Source organism: Dinoponera quadriceps, unplaced genomic scaffold (genome assembly GCF_001313825.1).
Source record: "Dinoponera quadriceps isolate SergipeBrazil2010 unplaced genomic scaffold, ASM131382v1 scaffold3236, whole genome shotgun sequence".
In the NCBI taxonomy this organism is placed as follows: domain Eukaryota; kingdom Metazoa; phylum Arthropoda; class Insecta; order Hymenoptera; family Formicidae; genus Dinoponera; species Dinoponera quadriceps.
In genome coordinates, this window is record NW_014557235.1 from 44902 (window position 1) to 58187 (window position 13286).

General features: G+C 38.2%; 1 long non-coding RNA gene across 3 annotated transcripts; it reads right to left on the reverse strand.

The window, feature by feature from the left end:
• Positions 1 to 3259: 3259 nt before the first annotated feature.
• On the reverse strand, positions 3260 to 12852 carry LOC106748828. 3 transcript variants are annotated; one of them, XR_001374790.1, is made up of 7 exons: positions 12693 to 12852; positions 11826 to 11939; positions 7075 to 7239; positions 6887 to 6964; positions 5020 to 5310; positions 3989 to 4224; positions 3260 to 3904 (listed from the first exon to the last, which is right to left on the reverse strand). It is a non-coding gene; the product is annotated as an uncharacterized LOC106748828 (long non-coding RNA). The 3 variants fall into 3 exon arrangements; XR_001374789.1 differs by lacking the exons at positions 11826 to 11939; positions 12693 to 12852 and having other exon boundaries at positions 7075 to 9969; XR_001374791.1 differs by lacking the exons at positions 11826 to 11939; positions 12693 to 12852 and having other exon boundaries at positions 5020 to 5155; positions 7075 to 9966.
• Positions 12853 to 13286: the final 434 nt, after the last annotated feature.

Sequence of the window (13286 nt, forward strand, 5' to 3'; positions counted from 1 at the left end):
CACTTGTGAAATGCTGCTCGACAGATACAAAAGAAAGTCCATCGTATCATGACAGGTGATGAAAAATGGATATATTTTGAGAATCCTAAGCGTCAGAAATCATGGGTGAATCCAGGCGAACCATCGACATCCACTGCAATCGCTTTGGAAAGAAGGCAATGCTCTGTGTTTGGTGGGATCAGAAGGGTGTAATCTATTATGAGCTGCTAAAACCTGGTGAAACCGTTAACACTGATCGTTACCAACAGTAAATGATTTATTTAAATCGCGTGAAAAACGACCGGAATATGGAAAAAGGTAACACAAAGTCATTTTGCTCCATGATAATGCCCCGTCACACACAGCAAAACGGGTCAGGGAAACGATCGAGGCGTTCAGTAGGGAAATACTAACGCATGCGGCTTATTCTCCAGACTTGGCTCCATCCGATTATCATCTATTCGCATCAATGGGACACGCTCTCGCTGAACAACGTTTCAATTCGTATGAAAATGTACGAAAATTGCTCGATAACTGGTTCATTTCAAAAGAAAAAATATTTTTTTTGCGTGGCATTCATAAACTGCCGGAGAGGTGGGAAAAATGTATAAATAATAATAGACACTATTTTGAATAAAATATTTTTTATCATTTTCAAACAACAGACGTGTAATTTTTACAAAAAATTCCGGTTTCAAACTTCTACACCTGGTATATAAAAAAAAGGAATCTGTACTTCCCGAGGTACCCAGGACATAACAAATGTAAAAGTGACCCGAACTGATTTCGTTGTGGTGGCTTTTATTTGCCATTTTTTAAACTATTTTTTCATTCTTGTTAAGTTCTTTGTAAGATTCTTGAGGCAAAGTTGAGATTTTCGTGAATAATAAGTATGACCGTGTCGTCTGCGTATGTAGTAATCTTAGTTTCTCTGTCGACGAGGAAGTCTGCAGTGTATAGAACCTAGAGGATTGGCTTACCAAGTGTACTTCCTGGGACTCCTGATGTAGCAGAGTACTGTTTAGAAGTATTTTCATTGAATTTCACTTTGAAATACCTGTTTTGAAGATACGATCTTAGAACCAAGTTATAAGTTGTTGAAGAATTTTTAAATTTTGAATAGCAATCCTGCGTGCCACATCAGGATCTTTCACTTCTGATCCCACGAGCTCCCAAAATGTTGCACTTTTGAGCAAACAAGCACTTACAATTAGAAAAAATAAGTTTGTGACGGTCGAGCTTCGCGCGCCGTCACCGGCGGTGCCACCGCACAGGAGGAAACAGACTCTGATACCGCGTCCGGTCTTCTGACCGGCTCGAGCGCCATCCGGCTTTTCCGGCGCGTCGCGCGCACCACCGGAACCACGTGAGTGTCACGCGACACCAACAACGGCCAACCACGTGTTCGGTGGCGCGATCGCGTTTTGTTTCTGAGCGTCCCGGCGGCCGTGCGAGGACCCCGGCTTGTTCTCTTCCGCCTCGGATTCCGAACTAAGAGGACGTGCTCGTGAGTGTTCCTCTCTGTTCACCTTTGTGCGTTTTGCTTCCGACACTGCGAGCAAGTGCGTATCAGTGCCTGCGTTCCGCCTCTCGCGACTCCGCAACGGCTTGATGTCCGCGAGTGCGAGTGACATTCTTGCGCGGCGCGACGCCTTTCGTCGCCGCACGCTCTCTCGACCGCCGCCTTCGCGACGTCTTAAGCGGCTTGCATCTCGCACCTCTCCCTGCGTGAGAGGAGGAGCCGGCTCCCCGTCCTAGCGGGCTGATCTCACTGTATATAGCGTTCCGATTTTTGCGTCCCGCGTTGCGGCCATTTTTGTTCTATCGTGGCCATTACATTAGCGTCGCGCCTATTTTGTGCCGCGTCGCGGCCATTTTGTTCTACGCTGCGTTCTTAGCTTTTAGCACACCGTTTTCCTTTGTTACGTTTGCGAGTTTGTAAATTACCAGAAAATACAGTTGCGTGTGAGCAGGATAAGGACTCCGCATTTATTTGTGCGCACACACAGCACTGCCCTTCCTTGCTACATTCTCTCTCTCTCTCCTTTGCATGCGCGGTAGCCATAGGCTAATTCCGCTCCCCACAAGTTTACTCCCAAATAAAACTAAGAACGTTTAATTTATATAAACAAGGAACGTGTAACAATAATCTTTAACTCAGATATTAAGAACGTAAGCAAATAGATACACTAGGCAAGTTCTGCGAGCTCCGAGGGGCGTGGGGGTACCGCATGACGCGGGAAGGGGAGTCACGCGGGACGGGGGTACCGCAGGGCGCGGGGACTTATGTCACTTGGAGGAGGGGAGACCTTGTAGGCGCGCGGGGACTGACGTCACGCGGAGAAAGAGGGGATTTATAAACGCGGGAGCTGACGTCATCTGGGGATGGGGGTTTGTAGATGCGGTGGCGACGTCACGAGGGGGCTAACTTCACGCGCGCAGGAACTGATGTTATGTACTATGTACTGTGTTGCCGACAGTACGTCTGTATTATTATATTACCATCGTGATCCCCCTCTAGCAATCGATATTCTTCCAGCGATCGATATTCCTTCATCGGTCGGTAAACGGATCCCATCGGCGACCACATTGGATCGCTTGCAGCGGTCCATCCTCCACCCGCAACCCTTTCCGCGTTCGCCCGCAGCGAACGTCCTCATCCATCCGCGTTCGCCTGTCCGATTTGCGATGATCAGTCCCTCTGCTCTCACGCAAATAAACGAGTTCTTCCACAGTAAAACGGTCGACGAACGGTAAAGAACGGCAAAAGATTTATTGATGAACGTAAAGAACGACAAAGGAATGGTTGACAAACGGTAAGGAGCGGCAATGGAACGGTTGAAGAACGGTAAAGAACCGCAAAGGAACGGTTGACGAACGGTAAAAAGATGGCAAGGGAACGGTTGACGAACGGTAAAGAACGGCAATAGAACGGTTGACGAACGGTAAAGAACGATAATCATGTTTTTGAACGCTGTTTAACGTTTTACGTATTTTTATAGTACAGTTTATGAAACATCTTTCGTTTATATAATTCTGCGTATAATATCTTTTCGAACATATGTGAAGTAAGAATAGAAAAACTGACCTGAAAGAAAAAGGGACAAAAGCAGCTCGAGCCTTAGATTTTTCGTTTTCCTGCTGTCCTAGCTATTTATGCTTTTGTGACCGGCTGTTTCTATTAAGATGGTTACATTATGATTTTCCGATGCGTTTACGTATAGGTGGTAAGGAGAAGAGGTAAGTATAAGAGAAATATTCTTTTTCTAATTTATAACAATTTATTTTTCACCAAATTTTATTCATTTGCAATAGCATCGTGCACAATATCTTTCAAGGCACATGCCAACAGTTCGCAGTCAAGAGACTCGCTGTCGAAATCGTCGCTCTCGCGTATCGTTTTAGCGGCGTAACACAATTCGAGGTTCTCAGGCTTGTAACATATATCGGCGATATTATTCTGTTGCAAGGCGTTTACAAATTTTTTTAAATTTCATATCAACAAGATGCGTATTTTCACATAGCCATAATACATATGATCGATGCAATGGTCGAGATCAAGTAACATATTCAATGTTTCCGATTTTAAATACATAAACTTATTTAACAAAATAAGCTTTATAATTTTATCACCGTGCATCTTACAAAATTCCAGCGCTAACACTCGAATCCGTATCGGTGAAGAATGAGATTCCGTTGACTTTATATGTCGCTCGGTGTTTACACGTTTTTGAATCAGCGTTCTCCACATTGAAACAGGCAAAATCAGTTGATTGCCGCGATTATCGCCAAGGGCAATTTCTACAAATGAGACAGGTCCTGCGCTGACTCCAATTTCTAGATATTTATATGATGTGGATGTTAAAGTGTATTTCATCCCCAAAATACGAGCTGCTCGAAACGGTCTGATAGTTGAATCGTAAGACTATGAAAAAATAAATTTAAAACAAATAATTTTTCAGAAAATGTATATAAAAATCATAAAGATGTAGCAAACATTATGACTTACGTGTCACATTTATACTTCTTGCATAAAAATGCTTCATCTTCTTTGATGGGATCGTAATTATTATTGCGTCTCCCTCCAGTACAGTTGGTATACATTTTGAATCACACCTTGTCTGTAGAACATTTTGTAGAGCGACTGATGTAATGTGTATGAGCTACTCAAATACGGACAATTTTCCAACCATTGCGTTGTTTTTAACACGATTTACCCATAAACACTTTTTCTTTCAATAAGCGCTAAAAGATACATCAGAACATGTTTCAAATGGAAGAAAATATATGAGCCATATATGAGAGTGAAAGACCAGGATTTTCCTTATCCTTATCTGAGAGTTGGTTTTGGGAACGTATACTTGAGTACTTATGGCAAAATAACGTTCATAATTTCCTATCGACTACTTATGGGCTCTGTCCATAAACCTTTTTCCTTTCGATAAACACTAAATGACATATTACAAATATGTTTCAAGTAAAAGAAGAAAAAATGAGACGTATATGAAAGTAAAAGACCAGGGTGTAGATTTTTTTTCTCTTTTCAAAGTGAGACGAGTACTGTACGTGGGAAGAACGAGGTAACGAGTGTTTCGAGTCGTTGGAGGAACATAACCGAGTGAAAAAACCGCGATTTTCGACTGGTTCAGTGCATTCGTTGGTCGCTCGTATTGCGCGACTCTAAAAAATTCACTGCGTACACGTTTTATGCATGCCGGACATTCTAATGCAGGACTCTTATGGCGAGAAATCGACACCGCGTTCGAAAGCTGCTTGTTAACCGGTGTGGTTATAAACGCTGATTATATCGAATCTCTACGATTTCTCTGAGATGCAAATAACATAGTGATCGAACNGTAGTAATTGAACATATGCGAAACGCTAGCGAGAAACACAGGGGTCTCAAAGTGAAAACTGCGTTTAATAGTGTGTTTGTTACGGGTGATAAACGCGCAGCCAAAAGTATCAATACGAAAACTGTGAACTCTTTTCCACATCTGATTTAGAAGAGTGGTACAAGCGGTGCGTGATCGAACTCACCTTAGCGTCATTGGAAGAATTCCAAGAACGTGACAACGGGTGGGCATTGTTGCAAATACTTGATCTGACGGTTAGTGTGAACAAATACAATCCGATACACGCGGGCTGTCATTTTGAGTTACCACGCGAGATACGGCTGAAAATAGCAATGATGAATGTGCAATCCACGAACAATGCGTGTTTCGCGTGGACAGTGGTCGCAGCTCTACACCCAGCCAAAAAACGCATAGATCGACTATCCTCGTATTCACACTACAAATCAATATCTACAGAAAATTGACTTTCCTATGTCTGTGAAACAAATAACAAAATTCGAAAGATTGAAAAATATATCTATTAATGTGTATAGTGCCGAAAAGAAGGTGGAGAAGGAAACAAGACTCGCAATTTTTTCGATATATTTCACTGATCGGACAATGGACAAACACGTCAACTTATTACACATATCAAATTCGCGAGATGACAACGTTGGACATTTTATTTCGATAAAAACTTATCTCGACTCATGAGTTCGCAACTGAACAAGAAAAAGCAAAGAAGTACATCTGTGACTGTTACGTATAAATTTAGAAAATATTTTATGAAAAAAACTAAAAATTGCTCATGAAAAAGATTAAAAAAATATTTCTGCAGGTGTTTGCACTACTTTAATTCGGAGGAGAAACTGAAGATTTATGCTATAGATTGTCGAGAGATGAATGGTTACGCTATCCTGTTATCCAGCGAGGACAACAAATGGCTCAGTTTCAACAACTATAGCAGGAAAGAGCGGACCCCGTTTGTAGTGCATGCGGACCTAGAATGCATGCTGGAGAAGATTGCGAAAGACAAATCAAAAGATTACACATTCTATCTACATCATAAGGTAATTAGTTTAATTTAATTAGTTTAGGGCATTACATAGATTGCTCGTGAAATAATTCATTATCCGGATATCATTTTCATCGCGATACTGATTGCATCTCGTGGTTCGTTGGACAGTTGGAACAATTAACGCACCATGTAAAGAATATTTTATCCACTAATGTTCCAAAAGAAATTCTGTCGAAAGATCAGTGGGAGACATTTCATAATGCATAATGTGCTGTTACATATGCGAGAAACCATTCGAGACTGATGATAAGAGAGTACGCAATCATTGCCATTATACCGGTCGTTATAGAGGTCTCGCGCATTCAATTTGTAATATAAATTATAAAAATTCATTTTATATTCTCATAGTTTTTCATAACTTATCAGGTTACGATTCGTATTTTATTATAAAGGAAATAGCTAATGCGTTTGAAGGCTCAATTTATGTACTACCAATAACTGAAGAAAAATATATTTCATTTACGAAAAAGATTCAAGATACAGCTGAAAAATCAAAGTTTGGAAATTGCATACAGTTACGATTCATTGATTCATACAAATTGCTAAATACCAGTCTCGACAAATTGGTATCTTTTCTCAGTAAATACAAATTAAAATCCGGTCAGAATTCTCAAACTTATCGGTCATAGATTTTGGGTTATTAACGCGAAAAGATGTCTTTCCATACGAATACCTCGATTGTATTGACAAGCTGCAAGATCCGTGTTTACCACCGCACGAATCATTTTAGTTCATTGACGGTTGAGATAGTATCTAAAAGCGATTACGCGTACGCTGCGAACGTCTGGCAGCGATTCTCTATTCGAACTTTGGGTGAATATAGCGACTTGTATTTGAAAATTGATGTCTTGTCATTTGCATATATTTTTGAAAATTTCCGCGATAGTTGTATTAATAATAGTTATGGATTGGATACCGCATATTTTTTTTCGATATCGGGCGTCACGTAAGACATTATATTAAATCGTACCAAAATTACTTTCGAATTACTCACCCACATCGATATGGTCATGTTTATCGGACGCGGTATTCGCAGTGGCTTGAGTCAATATTCCGGTAGATATGCGCAAGTCTATAACAAGTATAAGTACATGCAGTTTTATGATCCATTGAAACTATTATCATACTTGATGTACTTTGATGTAAACAATGTATGTGGATAGGCAATGTGTCAACTGTTACCTTACGTCAAATTTCAATGGGTCGCTGATATTTCAAAATTTGATATATCTTCAATTGCACTAGATTCGCCAATAAATTACATTCTCGATGTCGATTTAAAGCATCTGCAATGATTATACGATGCTCATTCCGATCTACCGTTCTGTCCAACCCGTGCAAAGCCACCTAGCAAAAGACAGGATAAGTTACACGCAACATTATATGATAAACAGTGTTATATTATCCATTACCGCAATCTACAGTAGTGCACACGTCATGGTCTTCGTACTAGAATGATACACTGTGTACTCCAATTCGTCCAATCTCCATGGCTTTTCGATTATGTCGAATTAAATACGCAATTTAGAACACATGCGACAAATGATTTTGAGAAAAATGTATACAAATTGACGAACAACGCATTATTTGGTAAAATTATGAAAAATGTTCGAAATCATGTAGATGTAAAAATTATAACAAAATGGGATGGTGGCAATGATCGTGAAATTAAATTTTCATAGTTGTTTCGCTTTTGGGATTTTCATCGAATCGTATATTAGAACCATACAATACAATAATGGTACAAATCGGATGCATTGATTAAGATTATCAACATGAATATTATTCGTACAGAACGCAGCGTTGTCGTGGTAAGGACAGCAACATTACGCGCGTACATACGATACATAAATTTTTGCTTAGAGTGTCATCAGGATATAAGATATCGAAAACACCGGTGTATGTCATTTATCATTGCACGAAACATTACAGATTTAACAGTGTCTGTCGTGGATCAAGAAGGACAATTGCTGGATTTTTAAGAAGAAAAGATTACCATCAGATTACACGTATAACGGCGACAATAATAGGTGTGATTTATGAGATGCTTGTGATGAATCAAGTGGAACAGGAGAAGCAAGGGAGAGATACATTTTTTTTACGAAGCATACGATTAACAGCACAAAATCCTCTACACGAAAGAAACTCAATGCATTAAACGTTGAATTTTTGAAATCTCTGGGGTTCATTGTGCGAAATAATTGAGCAAGATGATTGACATTTTGAACATTGAAAGTGAACCGGTCTTCGATGATCGGATCGTCAAGATTGAGACTCATACGTACAATCCATACTCCAATACAACGTTTGGATATAGCGATAAAATACGAATACATACAACTGTAGGATTTATACACATTGTCTAGTGAGAGTTATCTTTATGTCGAGAGAAAATTAACTATACACAGGAGAGCTGATAATGAGTCTGTAACATTGTAAAATAATTACGCTGCATTCATGTTTGATGAGATTTGTTATGAACTGGATAGTATAAAAAGTGATCGTAACAGAAACATTGGAATAACTTCCACGCTCAAAAACTATGTATCATTATCTTCGGACGAAGGTGTTATCATGAAAAATGCCGCATAGGATATGATAGCTATTTTGCTACATAAATATTTCAACTTTTACGTACCGCTCAACATTTTGCTAGGATTCTGTAAAGAATATAAGCGTATAGTGGTTAACGCACGCCGCAAATTGATTCTAATACGATCACGTATTGACAAATGTCTACTAGGATTTGCAGCGTGTAGTCTAAGATTGGGCTATTCAAGGTACAATGGCGAATGCCCCACATAATCTTGAATAATATTCATAAACTTTCCCTGCTGAGAAAATTGGAGAACGGACGATACTTAAGTAAGAGTTTCCGCTTGTGAGACTTGTATGAATTTCCTATGGTGCAAAGCACGACCAAACACCTGTGGGCTATCAAAACTACTACTAATTTGGAAAAATCACCACCATACGTTATCTTCATGTTGCAGATTGGTCGGAAGAATGTCATGTCGGAAGATATAATTCGATTCCACAAATACAATTTGACCAACGCAAAACTCTATCTGCATTCAAAATGTTATCCGTACAATGACATGAATTTAGATTTTGCAAAAACCAGATATGCTTATGCTGATACTTTATGATATATATAGACGTTTTCGTAAATCATACTATGGATGCAACAGTAATGAGGTATGGTTAACACCTGCCGACTTTCTGCAGCGAAGTCCTTTCGTGATTATCGATTGTTCGCATCAAAATTAGTTCATTAAGAGCTTCACTGTGAATATGCGGATAGAATTTGAATGTAAAGAGAATATACTAGCGAATACTATAGCTTATTGTCTCATTTTGCATGATTGTGTAGTTAAATATAGTCCACTAACCAACCTAATGCGCAAAATCAACTAACATAAAAGTACAGATATAATACCACATCGTGTTGAAAAAAATGCAATAGGAGGGAAATTGTCCGTATTTAAACAGCTCAGGACAGTTCAGATTAAAGAATATTTCACCATGATCGCGCAAACGTTTGTGGACTTGCAAGAACTCATCATCCGAAAGGCATTTATTGTGAAAGAAATAGTGATATAGAGAAAAGGAACTGTTCTCTCTCATTACGTCTTTCGACCACCTTTTTCTCGGAATCATCTCACAAGTTTAGAAAAATCTCAAGTTTCAAGGCTGACCGCCAATCATTATGGATAATTATGGATGGATGGATATGTACCATACAGTAAGGCTGCGTGTCTGATCAAGGCATCAATCTTATTTGATACGACAGAAGAAGATGACGACGAAAAACTTCTACAGATATAACTATAAAAATAATCAAAGGACTTGAAAAACAACGATGATTGCAGGATATTCTCAGCGATGACATACAGAGAAATTTAATCATTGAGACAATGGACGCAGAATACAAAGATATCCCATCTTTAAAAAAGATAGATGCAAGTAACACATATTCGATGTAAAAAACATCGAAATCACTGCTCGTTACAAAATGTATTAAAAATTTTCAGCTGGTGGTTGAAACGACAATAGATATAATTATATTATACGAGGGTGGTCCCTGAAGTACCCGACCTGACCTAGAGATAGCGGTAGTTGTGTGAAAAATATCACTGTATTAGAAAGTACACAATCTATAAAGCATATGTTTCAAGTTTGAAGACGCCACGTTGTTTAGTATTTGTTTGGCAGCCATCAATAGTGAACATTTTCAGTGAATTTGTGAAAATAGAGAAAATTGGTCATCGTTATGTGATACAATACTTTTATTTGAAAGGCCTTAGCCCAACCAATATAAAAGCTGAACTGAATTCTACTCTGGGTGAGTCTGCTCCTTCGTTTACAACAGTAAAATATTGGGTAGCAGAGTTTAAACGAGGTTGTACGAGCTACCAAGACGAGCATCGCAGTGGTGGACCAAATGAGGTGACGACTCCAGAAATGGTAAAGAAAATTCACAAAGCGGTACTGGATGATCGTCGACTGAAAGTGCGCGAGCTAGCAGACATAGGGCATTTCAAAAAGTGCGGTACATCACATATTATCTGAAAATTTGGACATGAGAAAGCTGTGTGCCGCGTTTGCTCACACTCGAGCAAAAACAGTGTCGTGAAGATGTTTCAATTGAGTGTTTAGCGAAGTCTATGGCCAGATTTAGCCCCCTCGGATTATTTTCGGTTCCCAAACTTGAAAAAATGACTCAGTGGTAAAAGATTTTCCAACGATGAAGAAGTGATGTCGGCAGTTAATGGCTATTTTGAGGAGTAAGACAGTTCTTATTATAAAAAGGGTATCGAACTTATTGAACATCGCTGGGAAAAGTGTATGGAGCTGAAAGGAGATTATGTTGAAAAATAAATACATTTTTTTCCAAAATTTTGGTGTTTTCTTTGTTGGGTCGGGTACTTCAGGGACCACCCTCGTATTATATCATTGTGCTATTTTAATAAACATAATGTATACAATATCAAGTTTTCACTTCCTTTACCTACCACATATAACTTACGTAACGCATCGAAAATCATAATGTATCCATTTTAACCTTTTTCCTCCCACATAACACAAATTTTTTTTAAACTTTCAACCTTATATCTTTTAACGAAAAAATTATATGAAAATTTATCAGACACCATTTCTTATAGATTTTGACCTCTTCTTTCGAATGCCGTTAAAAAATTTTACCCAAATCGTAAGCCGGAAAAGTTATAGACCGTTTTTCCGAAAAATTCACATATTTTTCACGGTTTTTTTTTTAATGTTTATTTTGAGTTGGAAAAAATTTGCACACACCATCGCAATCACTATAAACGGTGTTATAGATGTCTGCTCTTTCAAACCCCGTTAGATTTATTTCGAAATTCAAAATGGCGGACACAAAATGGCGTCCGAAAGGGAAAATTGTTTGTTTCAAATTTGCGAATTTTTTTCTCAAAAACTATTAATTTTAGTGAAAAATTTTTAAGAACAAAAATGTCTTAAAATCAGTCAAGAAATACCCTCAAATTTTTTCAGAACGGTTTTACAACATTTTTGAAAAATATTATTATTATATTTTTTTTTGTGAATTTCGTGGGAGTTTGGTATTCAGTAAAATATTCAATTAAACCAAGTAACTCGACAAACTAAACTTCTAAAGAGAAACAATGGAAATCGTTGCTTAGCCACACAAACACCGTACACACAATGCCCATCGTATTATACAATACCCGCTCTCCAGCACAAATCTACTAAATACGTACTTAACCTACTTGACGTCTCCTGTCATTTGGATTTGGAATTGGACTCTGTAGTGACAACGTTTATAGATTTAGTAACCGATGAACGTAATTTTCCATAATCACTCACTAGAACGCATCGAGATTTGGTAATCTTTGTGACGTCGTTGATAGAATGTTTGAGAAAATACTTACATAAGTGATTTTGAATTATAAATAATTCAGATAGTTCAGCGTTCAATCTAGAAAAGTGTGGTTTAAAGCGTTGTTTCATTCGATGGAGTCGTCCTTGCCTGGAGTTGTCCTTGCCTGGATAAAAGATATAAGGTATAGAATCTGATTTGAGTCTCGATCATTTTGTTATCGATGTTACTCTTACAGTGTTGAAGAAAATACTATATCATGAAATTCGGAGGGCATTATTTCAGAATCATTCCGTTGATTATTTGTTCTAATAATTAAATTCGATAAAACGTGATGCGACAGCCGACAGAGCGTTAGAACGATCAGAGATAAATAATTTTATTTTACTCCTAAGTAAAATAAGAACTTTTAGTATGCAAAAAACATGTGCGTGACGCGTCAGTTGAGTCGCTAACTCGAGCGCGCCTTTCTCGTGTCTCGTTATTAACAACAGTTCTCTTGGCAACCGTTGTCACGGGAATTCAACACTTTGAAGAGCGTTCCCGACATGATATCGATATGGAATCATAACAATATTATGTTGTAATAACACGATGTATGGGTGAAACTTTTATAAGTTTTATGGATTCCCAGTAAGCAATAAACATTAAATCAATCTTTTGAAACATTGATTTTACTTGGATTTTATAAACATTTTGACATAATATTTTATAAATATTACAATATTAAGCACTGCATATTTTTAAATACCACATGTTATAAAATATTATTATATAATGTTGTGTTAATGATTACTTGCTTACCAGGTTACAATTTTTTTCACGATCACGTGCGATAGTTTGATTTCGTCTTGCCGTTTAATAAAGTATGTAACATTTTCGGGAAAAACTTAATACCGGAGATCAAACTAATACTTACGGATATCATAGAAGAGTTGAAATTGGCTGAACCGGAAGATCGAGAGAATCGTTGATAAATGTTGAATCGGCTATTACAGGATTAGAATAATATTAGTAATACAAATAAGTTTCCGCCGTTTTCAAAAGATGGCTCCACCGACAAGATTACTTTGAAATCGTCAGATGTAAAACATCATATAGAAAGTTTGGACACCTGGCAACAACATAACCTTAAAATACTATTAACTTTGTATTGGCTGTATACATTTTTTTCGTTCGAAAATGTCGAGTTTTGTACCGAATAAGCGTCATTTGCGGGAAGCTTTTATTTATTTTTTTCATTTAAAGAAATCTGCTGCTGAGGCGCATCGGTCGCTTGTAGAAGTTTACGGTGATGCTGCTTTAAGTGAGAAAAATTGTCGTGAGTGGTTTCAAAAGTATAAAAACGTCGAGTTTGACGTGGAAGATAAAGAACGCGAAGGAAGGCCAGTAAAGTTTGAAGACGCTGAGTTAGAGACATTATTGGACCAAGACTCATGCCAAACTCAAGAGTAGCTCGCAGAAAACTTGGGAATGACTCAACAAGCGATTTCAAACCGTCTCAAGACCATTG